Source organism: Prinia subflava, chromosome 3 (genome assembly GCF_021018805.1).
Source record: "Prinia subflava isolate CZ2003 ecotype Zambia chromosome 3, Cam_Psub_1.2, whole genome shotgun sequence".
NCBI lineage: Eukaryota > Metazoa > Chordata > Aves > Passeriformes > Cisticolidae > Prinia > Prinia subflava.
Genome location: NC_086249.1, coordinates 100,654,404 through 100,670,222, shown reverse-complemented (window position 1 = coordinate 100,670,222; position 15,819 = coordinate 100,654,404).

Below are 15,819 nucleotides of genomic sequence, written 5' to 3'. Positions count from 1 at the left end.
GGAAGGCAGGAAGGAAGGCAGGAAGGCAGGAAGGCAGGAAGGCAGGAAGGCAGGAAGGCAGGAAGGAAGGAAGGAAGGAAGGAAGGAAGGAAGGAAGGAAGGAAGGAAGGAAGGAAGGAAGGAAGGAAGGAAGGAAGGAAGGAAGGAAGGAAGGAAGGAAGGAAGGAAGGAAGGAAGGAAGGAAGGAAGGAAGGAAGGAAGGAAGGAAGGAAGGAAGGCAGGCAATGTCTTTATCTGGGCAAGTGGAAAAACTGGTCAGTAAATACAGGAAACCAATGCTATGAATAGATAATTTCACAGCTGATTCCTTTTCTCCCAACTCTTTTTCATGTTGTGTTCCAGTAATTAAAACAAAAAAGTGGCTGATCAGTGCAGGTAAGCTGTATAAATACAAGCTATACACAGGCAGCTATGAACAGTGATTTAAAAGGAGGAAAGCAGATAACAGGCAGTTAAGAAGAAATTCCTGCAGGGAAGGCAAATGATGACAGGATATAACAACATGTTGTGGAAAAAGGGTGGGTCTGACCTGCCTTGGGAATGATGGCCTCACATTGTGGCTCGGTGTCCTTGTGGCCTCACAGCCCTGTGCCTTCCCTGCAGTCCTTTGTTGGGCCCCAAGCCCTTCCAGCCTGGACCAGCCACCAGCACCACGGTGTCTTGGAGCACAGACAACTATGAACGTGAAAGCTGAAGATAAAAATGAGCACAAGTCCTTCTTTTCTATCGTAAACTCAACTGAAACATAGCACAGTCCCAAGCAGAGAGGAGAAAATATTAGATGTTTCTGCCAGCCTGTTTACTTATTTATTGTCAGATGATGAATGCTGGCAAGCCCTCATCTCCTGTTTTACCCTTGAAAATGTTGTTTTCCACAGTTTCTCCTGTCAAGGCCCTGCTAAGGTGGACATCAGCTAGGGTGGAGTCACAAAGTCAAGGTGTGCACTGCTAGTGGTGGCCAGGCTGCTGCAGCATCATGTCCCAGGCCACCAGGAGGCTCAGCATGATTTCCTCACATTTCCCTTTCTTGTTCAGGGTAATTATATTTCACAAGGATGGGAAAATATACTCTGGCAGCCAAGGTGTATCTCCAGTGTCATGAACAGGCTGGGCTTGAACACAGACATCACAGCTTTCGCCTCTAGACAGGGCAGCCACAAATGAAATTGAAACATTAGAACCCTTAAATGCAAAGTGTGTATTTGTGGCAATAAATTACTGTATGCCAGCTGCTGTACCAATTAGCAACACAGGTCTTTTGTGCCTTTCCTCAGATCTGAAAGATGGGAAATACCAGTTCCTGGGAGTAGAATGTAGAAGAGCATCATCCAGCATCACTAAAGATCATCAGCTGCTTCATCAGCTGCTTCCCCCCAGCACTGGTCAAGGAAGAAGAGTTCTGCTTCTCCAAATACTCTTTTGTCATTCTTTTAGGAAGGATTTTCTGCTCATTTATTTGACTGGCTGCCACCAGCCCATGCCTCAAATGAGCAAAGCATCCCTGGGAACTAAAGTTTGTTGTGAAACAGAGCTGGGAATATTACACCAAAACAGAGTGTTTGGATGCTGCTTAATCAATGTTTCATCTCAGAAATATCAACATGTTCTGTCTGACAACAAAGCAAACAATTTCTCTGCAAGAACACTATTTATCTAAATAAAATCCAAAACAGAAAAAGGTTAAAATGATTGAATAGTACCAAAATGAAAAATCTCTTTTTAGTTTAAATAAAGCATTTGAGTTTCAATAAAGAATCCTTTAAAATACCATTCTTGGCTCAGCATCACATGAACATTTTGCCATTCTTCTGCTTCAATTGCCATTCTGACAAACCTAATATTCACCTCTCTCTTGCACAGCACAAATTCAAAGCAGGAGTACCCCTATCTTCCCAGACAATACTGCATGCTTTCCTAAGAAGGATTTCTTTTGAAGTTGAGATGTCTTGAGCAAAAAACCCAAAATAGAAAGTGAGGAAGGTGACTTGGGACAGCTGTGAGTTGTATAAAGGGCAATTTCCCTACTCAATGAGAGCAGCAGAATTGGATTCAACTCATAGCCACTTACCCAGATGTCTGTAATTTTTTTGTCTGTAAAATTACCTTCCCACAATAAGTAGGAAAGGCCTTGTAGGTCAAGGCTTAGAGATATTAATAGAAAGCAGAAGGAAAATGTTATTGCCACTTTAGTAGCTGTAGCTTTGCTACAGAGTTATTTGTGATAAGTCTATCTGAACATCCAGGTATGATGGAAAATGACAGATTTTAAATAAATCCTCTCACGTATTGCCAAGAGCAAAAGCAGCTTTATTTTATATATGTAAAGAGCTTCCACTTAGACATCATACCCACACTGTAATTTCAAATAAACAACATTTAAAACTGCAGCTAACGAGACTTAGAGTTAAAGGCCTGATGATTAATCCATCACTTCACCTGTCTTCCCAAATTATACATGTTTAGCCAAACAAAGTATTAACATTCTGCATTTTACATACAGCAGCACAAGGTAAAATAATCTACTGTGACAAATATTTCCAGAGGGGGGAAAAAAAACGATTTGCAAACTGTTGAGAAAACTGACATAAAGCACAAGAAGCTCTGAGAGATTTCATAAGCAAAAGGCTGAGCTTTCTAAACACCTCACACCTATTTTCTGAACGCACTTGTGCTGAATTACACCACTGTGGGTTTGCTGCTGTTGTTCCTGGCAAGGGAGAGGAGGGAGAACCACTGGGATGGTTCCTGCACCTTTCCCCCATCACGCTGAAAAAATGACATAGCTGGAAATGGGAGAGGCAGGAGCTGAGCAGTGGGAGAGCTGCAGGCCAGGCTGCAGGGTGGGGATGGCAGAGGCTGCCCAGCAGCTCCTCACCAAAGCAGCCTGAGATTGTGCAGGGACTGACTCAGAGCAGACCAGGAGCGAGCGCATTGAAAAGCGATGCCAGCTTGAGAAGCACAACCAGAATAGCACAGAGTGCTGTGACACACAGGCAGGGAAACAGGCTCATTACCTCATGCATATGTTTGGAAACTGTTTTCAAGAGAGCTTTTCTGGTGGTAGGTACAGTTTGTTCCTCATACTCATTTAGCTAGGTAACATTTTCACTCATTAGGGAGAAACACAAACCAGTTGGAGCAAGGCTGTGACACATCCTGGCTCATGTCTGGGCTTGAGCTGGGAGGCTGAAACTATGTCACCAAACCTGTGAGCTCTTTGTGGGGTGTTGGATATGATGGGGTCAGGCTGCCCATTGAGGAGGACCTGAAATAACAGGAAAACCAAGGGATATTTTTAACACACTTATACAGAACTTCTGTCTTGCACTTCTGTGTCAATGTAAAATCTTTAAACCTGGGAGGGGTGGTGTGCAAGCATTTAACACAAAGGCATCGAGTGAAAGATGGTTTTTATTGAGGAAAGGCTGATCCTTGGGCTGTAAGTCATTCCTTGGCCCTGCTTATGCTTTTTGCTTACTGTCATGTTGTAACTCTTAAGGAGAGCCCAGGTTTTCACTGATTTTCCTCCAATGATGCCATCTCTGAATGTCCTGTTAGAAAGCACTGGCAGCAGCATATTCTGGTGGAATTAGACAGTGTTTTAGGAAATGAGTGCAGTGTGCCAAGTTCTGGTTACCCCTCAGCACAGTCCTTCTCCTCAGAAGGGGCTATTGCCAGCTTGGTGGACTCTTTAACTGAGCACTGCAACCTCAGAGGCAAAAGGTCTGGTGACATTTCAGCCTAGGATGGCCAAGGCACCAGTAATCCAGCTCTCCAGTTTATTCTGGCATCAGTATTTCCAGTCTGTTACGAGGCTTAGTGATTTCAGAGTCCCAGCTTTAGTGCCAACAGCAGGCAGAGTTTACACTGCAGAACGAGCCCGAGGTGCTGTCGTTGTGTTTTAGTGCTCTTGATGGAAATTTTTTTCCATTCATTTATTCAACAACCTCTCAAGCACCAGACAAGATTTCGGCGTCCTGCAGCAAGTCTCACCACTCAGAGGGGTGCTGAATATCTGCTCAGCCCTCCTGAACTTGCCAATTGTCCCTTTCCATGCATTGCTCCCCTCTGTGCCCCACACTGAGGAGTCCTGGCTCCCTGTCAGGTTTCCTTGGGCTGTCACCCAGCGTGTCCCTGCCCCAGGACCACGTTTCAGTGGAAAGTGACAGCAGCAGTGGCTTTCCAACCCTCTCAAAAACTTCAGCCTTTCTCAGGCGTGTTTGTTTTGGCTGTTCCAAAGTTTCCTCTCCCTTTAATAGATGGCAAATGCATTATCCAGCACAAACAGGGAGCCCATATGATGGGGTGGAGGGACAAAACAGATGGCACATGAGTCACTCCCATTCGCGACGTCGGCGATGAAAACATGCTCCTGCTTTAGCATCCTGCTGGAGGCTTCTTGCAAAAGACAATTGAGGAGCTGTGCTTGGCACTGAGTCCCCACAGCCTTCCAGGTGAGACAGGGACTGCTGCTGAAGGCCTTTCATGGTGCATTCAAAGCAATCCAGGAAAGGGCTTGGGGACTGTGGCAAGCCCCTGGTGAAAATGCAGCATAGAAACAGCCACTTAAAAACAGATGTGAGGGCACTGAACCACCCCCAGGGCCACCAGATCTCCCTGTTTCTTCAGGGTATTAAACTTCCTTGCTGCACTTCTTCCACCTGCTTTACTATTTGCTTTAACTCCCTGTGCCTGGCAGCACTAGGAATGCTCCCTGTTTTCTTTTCTCTTTTTTTTCTCCCCTCCCACAATCCTTCTATGCGTAATGGATTTTATATTCTAAATCACATCACTGAAATATCATGAATTACACAAGTAGGAGTAGAAGGCACTGGTTATGCTCTTGCCAGGAAAGATCCTCAACCTATTGGAAGCAATGATTATTTGCACTGTATAAATTGGATTTCTGCCATGAACAATATTAGAAGGAAAAGGCAGTGAGCAGTATTACTCTGCTGCTGAGTATTCATTGTGTTAAAACAAAAATAGACATAATATCAGATAGCTACCACCTGGAAACTGCATTATATATTTGGGTGAGAATACAATCCCAGTCTGCAAACACATTTGCACATGATTACTTTTACATATTGCAAGAATTTTCCTTGAAATTCAGTGTGTGTAACATTAATAGACTTTATTCATATTTGCAGAAGACAGCTTAGAGGAAGAGGCACAAAGTATTTCTTTCTGTCAAGAAGGTCTAATTAATTTTCTCTCATAATTCATGGAAGGAGGATTGTTGGAATCAAAGACATATAATCAATGGACGTATTATTAGTTATTTCTAACTTAACTGTCCAAATGTAGAATTCTTTAGACATCAAAAGCCGTTTCACTGCATATCTAAAAGGGATTCTTTTTTCCTAAAAACAAGGCAGACTTATTCTCAGAACTATCTGAAAATTAAAATTTGTATTTCAATGAAAAATTGCTATTATAAATCAGAATCTTTCATTAAAACAAATCTTCAAATGTGAAACCTGACAAATTCAAGATACGTACACAGAGAGAGCCTTCTCCTTTTTTTCCTGTTTCTTTTTCACACTGACACTGTAAAATCGATAACATCAAAATTGTTCTGGTTTTGCTTTTCATTTTCCTTTTTATTGCCTTCAATAATTTTGAAATTTCCTCATCTTTGAAAAAGGAAAATGGAAGAGTCCCCTTGTTTGTGTCACACTTCAAGCACTAGAAAGACTTTTCAAAGTTCCAATAGCAACCAGCAGCAGAAACATTTGAAAATGCAAAAAAAAAAAATTTGTGTGGGCAGAGGTGCCTGTGCAGCTTTCATTTTACTGTCCCCAGTTTCGAAGAAATATTTGACACTGTTAAAATTTCAAAGCAATCAGACTTTGGTGTTTCAAAGGTTTACAAGAATTCCTTTTGAAAAACTGTGTAGTGTCAGACAGAACAATGTTCAGAAAAAACCTGATGGTGGCAGATGCTGGTTTATTTGCATTGGAGCCCCAGTACCAAAGAGCATCAGTAGAAACAACCATCCCCAAATACTCAGAGCAGCAATGCTCTAATAAAAGAAAATAACTTAAACAAACCCCATAATTTGTCTCTTACTGTGTCTCCTCCTAATTGAGGAGATGTGGTTAGGAGGAATACATTTCTAAGTGGTCACTGATTCTGCATGAGCTCATCTTTGGACATCCAACATGTGGAACTTGACAAGGATCTGATTTTCACACATCAGGCAAAATCAGACCATCCAAATGTGTTCCAAGTTCAAAGCCTTGAGCACAGCACATTTCTTGGCCCATGCAACACAGTCCATGCAAATTGCACCATGATGTAGACACACCTGCACACGATTCCACAGAGCAGTACACAGAATTTAAAAAAAAAAAAAATACAAGAATTCATAAACTGAGAGAAGGAATTGTACAAATGGAAGGTCACAGATACCAAATAAAAAAAGAAAAAAACCAAAAAAGAAGTCTAAAACCAAAGCATCCTCTTTTTTTATTGGTAGTGATGCAGTCTGATTTTGCACCAGTGAATTGACTTTGATCTTTGTGTTACCCTCCTGTGTAGATAAATACAGGAGCTGATTTCTGCTGTGCAGCAGAGGGAGAGGGAAGGATTGATGGCTCCTCAGGCTGGGGCTGATCCTGGAGCTGCTGCCAGACTCTGCCTGGAAAAGGGCTCTGCAGGAGTCACACACAGCCCCTGCACCAGCACTGGCCCTGCACGAGCCAGAGAACTCAGGTGGGCCTGGGTGTACTTTCTCAGCTTCCTGAGAACTTCGTACACAGCCAAGAGATGCCCTGAGCCTCACAAGCTATGCTGAATAGGCAAAAGAGTGGAATTTTAGAGTGGAAAATGTAACAGAAAATCCTCCTTTGTGCCACATGTGCACAGTGAAGGTGCATCCTTCAGTCAGCCTGTGGGACAAAAAGGTTACCAAAGCTGTAGGACAGAAAGGTTACCAAAATCAGAAAATATCCCAGATTTAAGCCTGGCTCATCTCAGAACGGCACAATAATTTTTGAATCTAAGCAAAGCTTTTTAAAAAAATGGATATTGGACAGAAGTGTAATTGGGAAGCTTCCACATTAGTAAATATCAGCACAGAGGTACCCCAAACCCATCACATCTTTCTGCAAAAGGCACAAAATAACACCCTAAGAGACACAAACAACCTTAATGTATCCTCCTGGGTATATGTAACCAAGGCATTGACACCATATCAGTACTTTCAGACTTAATGATATATCAATGCCTTTGTTGCATATATTGATCTGTTCACCAGACCACAAAAAAAAGAGCATGTGACCGCATGGTGAACATCTGCACTGGATTTTTGGATGACTTTTCCTTGACTTTGGCACAGGGAGAACTTGTTATTCATACCATCATTAACATATCCTCCATCTGATCTATGTATTAAGGAATCACAAGTTGCCACATTATTAATTTCTCCCCTTGGGGATTGTTTTTTGGACAATAAATCCTACTTTCCCTTTCATGTTGCTTCACATGAGGAAGGGAATTTTGAAAGGGAATTTTTGCTTTCTAAGCAAAAATTGCATGGATTTTTTTTTAATGAATTTGAAGCAATGAAGTGTCTGTACATGTAATCCCTGGGTCCTGAAACTTTAGCACCTCAATCTGAAGGTGAAGAAATGCAGTCCCAAGCTGCATGTCCAGGAGAGTGGAGACTAATTTCAGATGCAAAAATTACATCTCCTATTCTGACAGCATCTCTTGCCAATGGGTTAATGCAGCACTCGATTTGCATGTCCACTGCTCAGCTTGGCTTTACAACTCCCTCTCACTGTATGCTCAAAATCCACGTGGAAGATTTTAACTCAGTCAAACGTCTGTTGTCATCAGGGTTTACTCATCTCTCTTCAGCTGTAAGGCAGGGAGCAGACCCAAGGATCACCAGAGTCAGGACAAGCCTCTCACTGACTCAAACCACCTGGCAAAAGGGATTTCCTTGAGTCCGGGGCATGCATCCCACAAATGGCTCTGAACTAATAAAAACGTACAGCCTGCAGGAATGCAATGAAATAAAACAATGAACTCAAGCTGTTGAATGAGCAGCATGGCCAGCCACTCCCCAGGATGGTTCCTTGATTAGTCAACACCAGTGCAGAAGAGCTCCACGTGGATAATTTATGGCTCACATAAATATCACATTATTACAACACTTTCCTGTTCACTCAGAGATAATAAGAGACGTACTCCAAATCAATATTTATTATTTTAGCTTTCCTTCCTCCCTGATGTTAAGCTTGACATCCTTCTCCTCCCCCATTTATTGCCTGCCATTGCTTACTGAACCCCTCCACAACCTCTGAGATAAGTATCTGGAGGAGATTCATATATCATGATAGCAATAAACCAATCCTTCCAGACACATTCAACCACAATGCAATACTGTCAAGCTCTGAAGACAAGTTGTTCCCTGAGGAGCAGAACTACTGAACCTTGATTTCCTGCAGTTCAATGTCCCAGAGCTTTCCTTTTTAACCCCAAAGAGCACCTCTCTCCTTCCAGCATCAGAAGTTCACCACATGTCCCCTCTGTGTGTCCCTGTAATATTTTGCCTTGCAGTTTTCTCCAGTTGCCTTCACATTTCCCAGGCTTTCTGGTGACTCCACTCATTTCTCCCTCATGCCCTTGCTGCTCTTTTCTGTCTTGACACTTGGGCAGGAGACAGTGGGTCTAGGGTGGAAAAAGAGATTGGAGATTTGTTCTGCCACCTGGCCAGCTGTGGGGCTGCCAAACCCAACACAGAGCACTGATTTTTTCAGACAAGACATGAAGAAAACCTCTGTCCTTACCCCACCTGCCAGGTGGGATGGATAAACTAGGATGGCTGGGAAAACCCCCCCTTCTCAGCTTGGTTTGAAGTGCCCAAGAGGGTCATAAGTTCCCAGAGGGCCATCAGACAGGTGACAGGAGACCCTCACCTTTCTCATCACAAAGCCAAAATCTTGCTGGCCCACCCCACACTCTGCTTTTCAGTCAGCAGCCAACTGACTGACACAACTGCACATGACCTTCACCAGACTGACCAAACTCTTCCTGAGGCAGTTTTACATGGCACCAATCACCTCTCTTTTGTTTGATCTCTAGTGCTAAATTGACATGAAATATATCTGTTGGTTATTATTGCCAATCCTGCCAACCCAAACCCATGAAAATGTCAAACTTGGTCACACTGCTGATGTTTTGCTTTCTCTGAGGTGGAGCATTTCTTTCATTGTTGTGTTATTTACACAATTTCCTTGTTCAAAAAGAAGGGAAAAACCCACTGGAAACTACGTGGTGTAGGTAAAGCCTCAAAATGCACAGCTAAGACAAACAAGGCTGCAGTATGCACATTTACTTGTGCAGCTCTTATAAACAAAGTTTAGCTGCCTGAATCCTGGTGATTTATACACTTTGGGCAAATATTGAGCTAATATGTGATTCATGTCCCCAGGCACACTCCAAAGCCACACTGTGTTCCCTCCACTGTGATTTAGATGTGTGCAACAGAATGTTACTGTTTGATCCAAAACATGTGTTATGACTTGCTCGCTTTCCCTTTGGTGTATTTGCAGAGGTTTTTGGCATGCCTTACTCCTTTCCAAAGATTGTTGGAATGAAAGGGTCAGATTATAATTTCATTTACTTGGAGGAAACTGAGAGGGTGGGAAAAATACATTTTATGTCCCCCCCATGAGCCATTAGCTGTGGGCACTCTCTGGCCCTGTCTTTTCTTCAAGTTTCACCTTCAAGTCTTGGCTTTCACCAGGAAGAAGTGAGAACATATCCTGAAAGACACTTTGACACCAATTGATCATTTTGCTCACCCAAGACTATCATTTATATGCTAACAGAATGTTCAAGGCTGCCATTCAGCTGCCAGCGGGTCCCCAGACGTGTTCTGAAGCTTTCTCAGGTCACCTCAGACTCAGCAGTGACTCAAGACTGGCAGATCTGTCAGGGCTCCTGCTGCACTTGGGCTTCTGAGAGGAGAAATGCAGGCTGGGCTCAGCAGCCAGCTCCAGTGCAGCAACCAAGCTTGGAGAGTGACAAAGAGCATCCTGCTGCCACTGTGGCATGAGGGATGATGCAGAGTGTCCTGGGCTGAGAAATGTAACCAAGAATGTGTATTCTATTTTCATCTGTTGAAGCCGGTTGGGAGATATTGTTCTTTATCTCTTGTAACTCTAGGGGTGGAAAGAGGGCAGATCCCTTCTGTTAATGGGACACCTGATAACAGCAGATAAGGCAGGGCCTCCTTATCTCTTCCTCCACCCATCCTCCTCCCAGGGACATCCCCTGTGAATGGGCCATTGAAGGCCTCTCACAGGACTGATAACATCACCTCATCCCATTGGGAGATGCTCCACCCAGTGGGAGGAGCCAAAGCCTTTCCACCGGGATAAAACAGCAATCCCAAACACCAAGGGAGCCTGTTCCCACTGGATTCCCAGAGGATGACTGGACCCTTTCTTGAGGATCATCTCCACCTCAATGGAGCCACATCTGTCACTCTGGGAGGACTTCGGGCTGCCTCCAACACCCTGACCAACAGGGTGTCAGGTTTGCATTCTGACTCTGTCAGTGGTCCTTTGTACTATTGCATTTGTCTTATTTTATTTTATTTGTATCTTTCTTGTTGTTTGTTCTCTCTCATTAAATTGTATTTCTGACTTGGAGTCTTACTGGTTTTGCTTTCAAACCAGTACACAGAGGTAGCCCCTCCTGGAAAGGAGCAGCCTGATCCTGCTTTTCCTTCTGCTTCCCAGCTCCCAGAAGAGTCTCTGGATATCAAAAGCTGCTCAAGAATGGCAGGAGATGTTGTGCCAGGAGCTGATGAGTTCATTGCTGGAGTGAGATAGAGGAGAAAAAGGGCTGAGGCCATGGTCTCAGGGCTGGTGACAGCTCCACTTCACCCAGATAAAATCATTCCTGTGCTGTGCCCACGGCAGCCCAGCTGTGTGTGACCACACTGGGGGACACGTCACGGGACAGATCCAGATGGAAACAGCTCATTCAGGTCATTTTTCAGATCATTAGACATTTTTGTTGGCAGCCAGACAGAGGGTGACAGGGAGACAGAAGGGACAAAGGAGGGTCAGCAGAGAGGAGCAAAAATGATGCTTAAATGGCATCCTGCTCAGACAAGGGCACACAGGCCAGCAAAGCCTGGATGTTGTCTTTAAGTCACTTGGCATTCTCCAGATATCACTGGAAAAGGGGATTTGGATTTCAGAGGCACACAGGATTTTTCTTTGATATTGCCCAGTATCCATATCCCTACATTATTGTCATTTCATTTCAGCTTTTGGCCTGAGAGTACACAGAATGTATATATATTTATATATATATGTGTGTGTGTGTATATATATATATATATTCATGAACAAAATGAGCAATAAAGGTCGAAAACAGACAGGGTCAGACTGACATTTGCAACCTCTGTGGGTTTGTTCAATAAATACATCAATTTTTCTGGTAGGGACAATGCTTAGTTGACTGCAGTTCACATCACAGTATAACTGTATGGCAGATGTTTGACTAATGTTTGAGCTTATATAATGTTTAAGCTATAAAATCCATGAGATTGTCACTTGTTCTTTGTTGAAAAACATGCCTACATCACTGAGAAGAAGGAAAGAGGAGAATGAGGAATCCACATTTCCCTTGATATTGTGTGGTCCATTTGAACTGTGTGCCTCCCTCACGACTTGTAAGGTGAATTTTTAAGGATTTCAGTTACTGAACCACCTATAAAATCCTTTCTTTAACTTTAAATAAAAATAAATCCAAGCCCCACTGTCTGCAGAACAAAATGTGAGAGAACACATATTGTGCAGACACATATTGTACAGTGCTGCCAGCAGCTGTTGCCGTAATTAAAGAGAGTAGTATTTGAAACAGTAGTAAAAATCAGAAAACAGTATTGAAAGGGTGACTTTTCACTGGTTTCATCCTGGCAGGCAGCCTCATGTGACACACCTGAAGAGCAAGAGGCTGTTGCTTATCTTCCAGCAATGAACTCCTGGCATTCTGAGCTTCAGCAGCTCTTGTTATCTTCATCTTCAGACTTTCACTATCCTTTATACTTACATGTTTTAGAAGTAGATGAAATCACCATCACATCAATATGCCTTTATTTTCTGATAAAACAGCATTGCCTCCATGCTAGATAACATGTGTTGTTGATGCATTCTAGTAAGCACTTACTCTTTTATGTAAGATTTTAAGAAAAAGAATATTTTTTTAGTTATTGGGTTAATATGTTGATTAAGTTTGTTAGAATAAAACAACAGCACTTAATTTAATAAATGAAAGATCCAGCAAGTCCTCACAGACATATAGTTTAGAGTGATTGTGGATATTCTGCTGGCATGAGATCACATAAAAACTTTGGCTGCTCTAAAGAGAATCACCACATAAAATCTCAGATAATCGTGCCTAAAAAGCAAAATTACAGGCTGAATTTTTAATGCAGCCTATAATCTGAAATTAACTGGCATTCTGTTATTGTTTATGGACTACATTGTCCCACTGGTCTGAATGGCAGATTACAAATATAAAGTCTTTGTCCCAGGGAATTTGCAGTCTACTAGATGAGCTGACTTAGAAATGATGAAATAACACAACCAGCAAGTAGGGTTTTTTCTTATTCTTGCTTTTTAGTAATACAACATCACCATATCACTGATAGGAATTTGCTAAATTTTCATTACTACTAGGCAGACACCTCACTAGAGGATCAGAGAAATGGCTACTGTTACAAAAAGATTTCTGATAATTAAAGGCAACGATTAGATTTCTGATAATTAAAGGCTCAACAAGTTGTATATGGCATTTTCAGCCAGCACTGGCTGGATTTAAGATTACTCATTTTAGATGGCATTGCTTACATATGTAATGTTCTCAGCCACCAAGGCATGATGGACTCTTCATTGAAAACCTACTCAGATGTTCTCACCTGGGAGTTCTAAATTAATCTAGCCACACTTTTTACCTTGTTCATGTCAGCCAATATGTATTATTCAGCTAGAACCAAGGGCAATTCTCCAGTGCCTGAGAGTTAAGGAAACTTAACAAGTCAGTTTTTCAAACTCAGTGCTTTACAATACAATCCCATTGCCATATAAATCACCAATAAATAATAACCTCCTTAACACTATCTTCACTTTCCATTAACCAAAATGTTCTTAACTTTAAATTGCAAAATTAAATAAAGGAATATTGCTCTATCCAGCATTACCTGCACTGTTCATCATTTTACTATTCAATAAAATAGAATGTAGCAGCAGGATTCAACTGTAGGTTCACTGTTAAAGAATTCTAATCAACTTCCATGTTGCACTATTATATCTGGAAACAGGAAAGTCTACAGAAAAAAAATATATTTAAAAATATTTCTTGGTACAACCACAATTTGATTTGGCTAACTATGTGGGAAATGCAGTTACTCTTCAGAAGTGTAAATCAGTAGTAGCTGTCTTTTTACGCAATTGCTGTTGACATTTCTGTTGCTTCTAGTAACTGCATCTATTTCCCATATGTCAATAATATATAATGTGGGCATATTTGCAATGAATTATAACTAACATGTCATGCAACAGCCTAGCAAAAATAAGGCAAACAGGACAACTCCAACAACAAAAATACAGATCAAAACCTTCAAACAGGCCCACCACAAAAAAACCCCAAAGGTTGAAGAGCATGTGTTCAGGCCTCCCTCCAAGGCCAGCAAACTCAGATTTGGATGACAGAAAGGATGAACTGTTCAGTTGTGACGTAAGGTGAGAAACTTCAGCCATTGTCACTGCTTGTCATGAAAAATCAAAAATATGTGTTTTGGTGGCAAGTTTCTTAGTAGATTTCATCTAAATATAACCATTTCTAAGTGATGGCTTACTCGTGATGAGAATATACCTCATGGCAGCAGCCTTTCATTTGATAATATTTATTTTCAGTTTTCAAATATACAGCTTAAAAGAAATTCTTAAAAGACATGAGTAGCCCATAAAATTCATTGGTTACATATACAAAAAACCCCACATACTTCACTTAATTTACACTCTATTTTTTTGCTTCTACATCTTCAGTGAAGTAATTCTGACCTCCATCTCACTCTTGATAATTTGTATTTCAGTTGCATCCTCCACCTTGCTGCTTCTGTTTGTTGGGGTTTTTTTCCACTTCAGTTCATAATGAAGGTACAAAAAGTCCTTGTCTTGGCAGCCCAGGGTGCACCTGTATTTGTTAAGAGTCACAGCAGTTGTGGATGCTGTAGCCCAGGCATTCCCTGAGTGCAATTCTCTCTGGTATCATTTCTCCAGCCATTCGGTGCTAGGATAGGTGAGAGTGGCTCACCTGTTGCAAGCACCATTTCCAGCCTCGTGCTCGGTAGAGCATCATCAGTGCAAGCTGCAGTAAATATCCTTCATATGGCAGGAGACAATCAGAGCCTGTTTCACCCCATTTGTCACAGCAGAGTTGCAAACAGCAGTCGTTGGTGTCTGCTGGTGCAGCTTCAGGGGTGCACAGATGACTCAAGAATCCCTGCAGGCTTTGAAAGCTGTGGCAAAAGCTCCTGTGTTTGCTGGAGATCAGCAAAATGGTATTAAATATAACCCCTTTGCATAGGTTTTAAATTCCCAAAATTCCTCTGTCTTCAAAAATATCAGCAGTGCTGCCTCTCTAAAAGGCACACAGGAAGCTGGTGGCTTGTTTGTGTGCAAGTACCAAGCCAAAATATACTTTATTATTCTAAGTGAATCTTTCCCAGGTCTACATTCCGGTTTTCCAGTGCACTGGCAAGAAATAGATTTGCTGAACCCCAAAAAAGATCCCTGTTTTCAGCAGTGACTATAACTGTTCTAATCCACCATCCCAGAGCTGGAGGACAAGCACAGTAATTTTCTCACCTGCCTCCTCACTGCAAAGTTTGAGAAGTTGAGTTCATCGCAGCGATTGCTGCTTGGCTGGGAGCACAGACATGTGCTTGAGCTCTAGAGAGTGATGTCATCTCTTTTCTCTTCCAAATGCATTTTCCTCTGTCTTTGAAAAGGATTTGGATGAGGAGTGACTGATTCAATTTTTCTCCACTGCTGAGCCTTGCAGCCCGTATCTGCAGCCACAGCCTGCGTGTTTGTACTGGATGCATCCAGGTATTCCTCACCAGCCTCTCTGCCCCTGACACTATCAGTCATTTCTAAATGGCCTTGGTAACTGACTGGCTAACGAGTAGATCTGTCTTCCAAAGTAGTTTATTACACAAAAGGGTCCAGATCATCAAAGCAGTGATGGAATTTTAAAACCACATCTGGCCTGCTTTTCCAGACAACTTCATTCATTCCAATGTAAAGTCTAATAAACACTATTAGCGTTTTATTTTCAACACCTTTTCATTATCTGCATTATACTCTAAACTGATGCACAATTTATAAAGATGAGCAAAAATGAGTGAAAGAGTCAGTCAAAATGGTCTTGGCAGATATTGTCAAAAAGATTGTTAATCCATTCGAGCATCACTTCCAAGTAAGCAACATCAAATGTAACTATTCTGTAGCCAAGAGAGGAATTCATTCCACACTAATCTAAAGAAGTGCTTCATCTCTAACTGTGTCAAGCCAGGCAGCACAGGTATTATGCATCCCTTCAGCAGCTGCTGGATAAAGCCTCAAGCTATGCTGCCAAATTCTACACCTAATCCTCACAAACTTGTCTCCTGGAAATATCTGCCAATAGTAAACAGAAGATTGCAAACAGTTTTGAAGTCACCACCCCGGTAATGTTTCTGTGTATCCTGTGGTGTTATGCACATGGCCTTTGCACAGA